Source organism: Ochotona curzoniae, unplaced genomic scaffold, assembly GCF_017591425.1.
Source record: "Ochotona curzoniae isolate NIBS_2020 unplaced genomic scaffold, NIBS_Ocur_1.0 contig_2699, whole genome shotgun sequence".
NCBI classification, from domain to species: domain Eukaryota; kingdom Metazoa; phylum Chordata; class Mammalia; order Lagomorpha; family Ochotonidae; genus Ochotona; species Ochotona curzoniae.
This window is the reverse complement of record NW_024465561.1, coordinates 1810169-1816168: the sequence shown is the minus strand read 5'-3', so window position 1 is coordinate 1816168 and position 6000 is coordinate 1810169.

Below are 6000 nucleotides of genomic sequence, written 5' to 3'. Positions count from 1 at the left end.
TCCTGATGCACTGGGTGTCAGGAGCTCTCTCTATCCTCAGAACACAGAAGAACCCCCACCCCACCCAGCACCACCACCACCAGGGCGGGCACGCTGCCTGGTCACAGCCCCTCCCTACAGCATCAGCAGATGGGAAGGCACATCCGGAGTCAGCAGGAAACCCAGTCTTCCTCGCCACTGGAACTGGCAAAGCCGACTTCGGGACAGAGTTACCAGGACCTCCCACCAACCTCCCCAGTCTAGACTCACTTTAATTCACCTTCTTAGGCCACACATTTCCTTCTCACTTAGCCCTGTCCTACCAGAGTCCACCTTGGATCTGCTGCTACCTTGAAATTCTGTCCTTTTCCCTGGAAGTTTGTGTGCCAGGAACAAAGAGAGAGAGAGAGAGAAAATGAAATAGTGCTGGTTCCTGTCATCTCTGCAAAGGCTCGAGCTCAAGCACCTTGCTGCTGAGCGGGAACACCACCTAAACCTCGGGCAAGTCTGCCTCCAGAGAACACAGCTGAAGCAAAGTGGGGAAACACTGCCAAGACCCACAGTGGACAACACAGACTTGCATTTGCCTCTTGATACCTTCACAGCCCTTAAGTGCCCAGAAAGGGAGTAACCAATTACAGCTTCAGGGGGGATCAATTTGTAAAACACACAATCAACTAGGAAAAGAATCAGAGAGCTATGGTCAGAGCTTATTTAAATTATGGTTAAAGAATGAACAATTTGGGGTGCTGTTTTTTTCTCTTTCCTCTGAGACATTCTGTCATTTTCATTTTTGTAACTGCTTAGTTCTGTGAAATGGGGGAGTTACGTAAGCCAATCTCACTGCCTTAGACAAAAGAAGCCACCAGACCCCTGTGGGTCCCCTGGCCAGCAGAATCTCCAGGCTTCTGTCAGGTGCTGCACACGGAAAATAGTAAGAGGTTTTCCTCCTTCGCACCTAGAAATGGACCCAATTCTGTTTCCCAGCTGTCAGGCTCGCGATCAACCACTCTTCCACTGCTCTTTCTGCCTGTGTGTTTCCTGTCTGCCCCACTCACTTTCTCAGGAAATCTTGACCTTGGTCATGGTGGGAGGGCACACTGCTGTTCACACGGGCACCTTGTTTACACCCAGAAAGCTGCCCTGGTGCTGGTGCCCGCTTGAGGAGTTGTAGCACGCAAGCGGGGATTATTACCTGGAGTTTCAGTGCACTTTATGGCTGGAAAAAGAAGCAAGCATACTTCCCATCAGGTGCTGCCGCACACAGGGATCTGTCTGGGGCTCGAAGGAGAAAGGCTCTGCTCGATATTGGCCGTTACCTCACACCATGCTGCAGAGGCCTGCTCAGGAGAACTAGCTGGCAGATCTCCACTCTCAGGGACCTCTTTCAGGGTTTCCTAACCCTGACATGGACTGTAAATATCCCTGCCGTGTTGAGTTATTTAATTTTCCCTGTAATTTTTGCAAAATTTGCTCAATATTTATAATAAAGATTATATATCAGATATTAACATGTTGTCTCATGAATGACATTCCTTCAGATAATGTCATCTTTACAGGCACAAGAAAAGAAAATGTTCCATGGAAAGTCAGAGTAAGCCTATTTGTAAGACTACAGCACTTCAACCAGTGGACCAGACAATCAGCTAAACTCATTTGCACAGGGCAGGCGCTATGCTGCCACCTGAAGTGCTGGCATCCCAAATGGGTGACGGTTTGGGATCTGGCTGTTCCACTTGCAACCCCTCGGCACGCTAATGCACCTAGGAAAGCAACAGCAGATGGCCCAAGTACTTGGGCCCTGGACCCATGTGGCTACCCTGGCTCCTGGCTACAACCTGGCCCAGCCCTGGCTGGTGTCGCTATGTGCGAAGTGAACCAGCAGATATCAGAGATCTCACACACTTTGTCCCTCCATTCTTCCTCCATCTCTTCCTATTCTCCCTCCAGTAACGTTCAAATAATAAAATAAATCTTTTTAATATCCTGTCTTGTCCTTGTTATCAGTTCATTCTTTCTGCTCTTTCAGAAGGCCAGATCTCTTCTGCATTTATTAAGTCACGTGTATGTGCTCAGCTGATGAGGGTGACAGACTGAAGCAGACCCCAAACTAGCTGGTGCACACTAGACCCCAAACTAGCTGGTGCACACCCCAGGCATGGAGCTAGACTGCTGGATTCAAACTCTGCCCAAGGGGAAAATCACAGGCAGTGGAGTCCAGTCTTGGCGTGCATGTCTCAAGACTGGGCCGCCAGCTGCTGAGGCCCGTGCAGTGGACAGCATGCCCAGCCGCACAGGGGGAACATGACGGCCAGCTCAACTAGGCCTGCAGAATATGCCGGACGCCTCTTCAGAGGGTGGAAGGCAGAACAGGAGGGAGACTCTCCTGGCCAAGCTTCACAGCAAGTGTCTGAATGTGGGGATCCACTAAGGTGGATGTTGTAAACCAACAGACCTCGAACAGATTTTCTCAATCCTGGTGCAACAAAGATAACCATGTCTCAGAATTACCAAATCCACCCATGTGATACCCTCAGAACACTCCTCCCCACATTGGGGTCTCTAAGTTGACATCAAGAGACCCTCCCTCAACCCTAAGTACTGAAGTAGTTTGGCAGCAAGGAGCAGCCTCCTCCTCTCACCACTGCAGAAGCAAGAAAAAAAAAAACCTGGAAACATTTGTCCTACCTTCCTTCCTCCATACCTTGACCCTGCCCACCCTAATCAGTGGCCCACATGGGCAGACATACTTCTCAACTATGTAAACACTAAAAATAAGATAAAATACTAAAATTTAAAGTATTGACACCATGTGAAAAAAACATCCACTAAATTTGAACCTGTGATCTGATTAGTTTCCACACATCCAGGGCACACGTGCTAACTTCCCTGTTCCTTCCCTACTATTTCTGTCCTTCGCACGCGAGAGCACGGGAAGCAGCACACATCTGTCTCCATCTCTTGGCCAACTTCAAAGGTATTTGCTTCGTCCTCACACTTCACTTCCACATCTAAGACGACAGACAACGCTTTCCCTCTAGCGTGTTCTCCTTCGGTTCCCCCACACGGCAGTTAGTCTCAGGCCCTGCTTGTCTTCCTCCACGCCCACCTTCTGTCCTCATGCTTCTCGGCATAACATACCAGGAGCTTGAGCACTTTCCACTCCCCAGGACTCCTGCCTCTTACATCCAAATGCTTTCTGAAATTGCTCCTCATTTAAACTGCTCCCCTCCATGACTCACACATTTCTCTCCATGAAACCTCAAACGTTCCCCAATTTCTGCTCTTTTGCTTCCCAGATCCAATACCTTATCAAAGGTTCTTTTTTTTTTTTTTTAACTTTCTCCGTTGTTTCCGTCTCTCCATTCCCATAAACCCTCAACAACTGTTGCCAGGATCACTTAGCTTCTCGTCTCCAGTCTCTGCTGAAGCCTTCCTGGCACACTGCATCTTCCCAAGAACTCCACTCTCCTCCTCCTCGGGAGTCTACGGTGGCCTATCACATTAGGGCAGATTTCATTAGCATTCCCGCTTTTGTTTTTAACCATCACTTGCTGATAATTCTTCCACTGAAATTAGGTATGTCTCTGCACTCATCCCTGCCCCTCTATCCTATAGATACTTACAGGTCTTGGTCCTGAGAATATGCCTAAAAATGAATATCATCACAGCGAGAACAATGGCATAGTGGGTTAGGCCTCCACCTGTGGCCAGTTCAAGTCCCAGCAGCTCCATTTCCAATCCAGCTCCATGCTTACAGCCTGGGAAAAGCAGCAGAGGCTGCTCCAAGTCCTTGGGCCACTGAACCAACACTGGAGACAAGGAAGCTCCTGGCTTCAACCTGGCCCAACTGTAGCCATTACGGCCATTTGGGGAGTGAATCAGCAGATGGAAGAATTGTCTGTATCTCTGCCTTTCCAATGAGAATAAATAATTCTGTATAAAAATAGAAATTTCAAAAAACCAAATACTAGTCAGACGCACCTCTATTATCTGCACTTTGGAAGTACTTACACCCTTGCTGACAAACAACGTTTTTTTCACATATTATTTTTATTTTTACTTTTTAACTTGTATTTATTATTATCATTTTATGATACAGTTCCATAGACCCTAGGATTTCCCTTATACCCTCCCCAATTTCCTCCTCCCTCACTGAGTTGCCCTATGTAATTACCATAATACTGCTTCCCATATGTCCATCATTGCAGGCAGGGACAATGGCAGAGTCCAGCATCCTATTCTCAAGATATAGTAAACAGTTTCATTGGGAGTCCATGTTTGTCTGGAAATAGAAATGCATACTGCATTGTATCCTCACATCTGAATATGGTAGTCTCCATTACAGTTACTATGCATCCCCTTAAATGAAAAGCCACAATACAAAATCAGTAACAGAAAGAAAAAAAGAAATTAAAAACACCATGAATTAAAAAAAAAACACCATGAATTTAAATAACATGTTACTAAATTACTAATGTGCTGCTGAAGAAATGAAAAAGAAAATCAAGAATATTCTTGGGTAAAAATGATGCTACTGTATGATCTATGAGTCATATGACCTATGAAGAATTTAATGAGAAAGGGTTTTGAAGATATGCAACTAAAAAAGAAAAATAAAAATCCATGAGATACAGTTTCCGCTCATCTTTGTTGGTGAAATGTGTCTCCTGTTGGCAACAAATAGATGGGTTTTGTTTTTTAATCCAGTCTACTAATCTGGCATTTGATTGATGAGTTTAAGCCTCTAACATTCAGGGTTAATACAAATAGGTGGTAATTTGGTTCTGTCATTTTAGCAATGGGTTGTTCATTGATTTAGTCTTCTGTTGTTATTTTACTGGGATGTTCTTCACATTTGCCTTTGGTTTTGGTGGGCACTATTCCTTTTCTCTGCCAAGAGCACATCATTAAGTATTTGTAGAACAGGTTTGGAAGAGGCACATTCTTTTAACTTTTTTTTTTTTATTGTGGAAGAATTTTATTTCATTTTCAAAGACAAAGGAAAGCTTTGCTGGATACATTATCCTGGGCTAACAATTTTTTGCTTTTAGAATCTGGAATATGTTTTCCCACTCTCTTCTGGCCTGTAGAGTCTCCTGTGTGTTTAACTGGCATTCCTTTATATGTCAACTGATTTTTTTCATGCGCACATTTAAGGATCTTTTCCTTATGTTCTATTAAGAGAGCTTGATGATCATGTGTTGTGATGAAGATTGGTTTTGGTCAACCCTGTTGGGAGTTCTGTGACCTTCCTGGTCGTTGTTTCCCAATTCTTTCTCTAGATGAGGGAAATTTCCCCTTATTATTTCAATGAATACATTTGTAAACCCAGTTTCTCCTTCTGCACCATCTGGGACTCCCATAACTCATATATTTGGTCTTTTAATAGTGTCTTTCAATTCCTGAATACTTTTTCGGGGGCCTGATCCAGCTCTGCTTACAGTTTTTTGTTTCCCCCAGGTGACAGGAAATATCTTGTAATTTTGAGATTCTTTCTTCTGCCTCCTTCATTCTATTTTGTAGACTCTCCACTGTACTTTTAGTTTGCACCACTGTATTCTTCATTTCTGATTTATCTACTTTCATTTGATTCATTTCCAGTGCAACATATTCCTTGAATGCCTGCTTTATGTGCTTCTCCTGTTGATAAGAAGTTTTATAACAAGCGTTTTGAATTCTGTAAGCCCCATTTTCTCAATGTCTTCCTCAGTTAACTCTGAGGTTGGCAAATGATTTTGCTCCTTTGCAGGGGAGTCTTCAGTAATATTCATTGTGCCTCCATGTCTTCTTTTGCTCTTGGTCATTGTACTTCTGGTTAGCAGAGTATTCTCATTGTGGCAGGTTTCTAAGCAGTGTTATCCACAGGTCTACAGTTCAATTTTACTTACTGCAGTTGGCACATGGCTATTTGTTTGCAGTCACTTGTGCCACTCCCTCAAGCAAGCTCTAGGTCTGGGTTCTTATGTCAGATTTCCACCATGGTCTCCGGAGCCCCAGCTCCTGGCTCACCACTCTCCA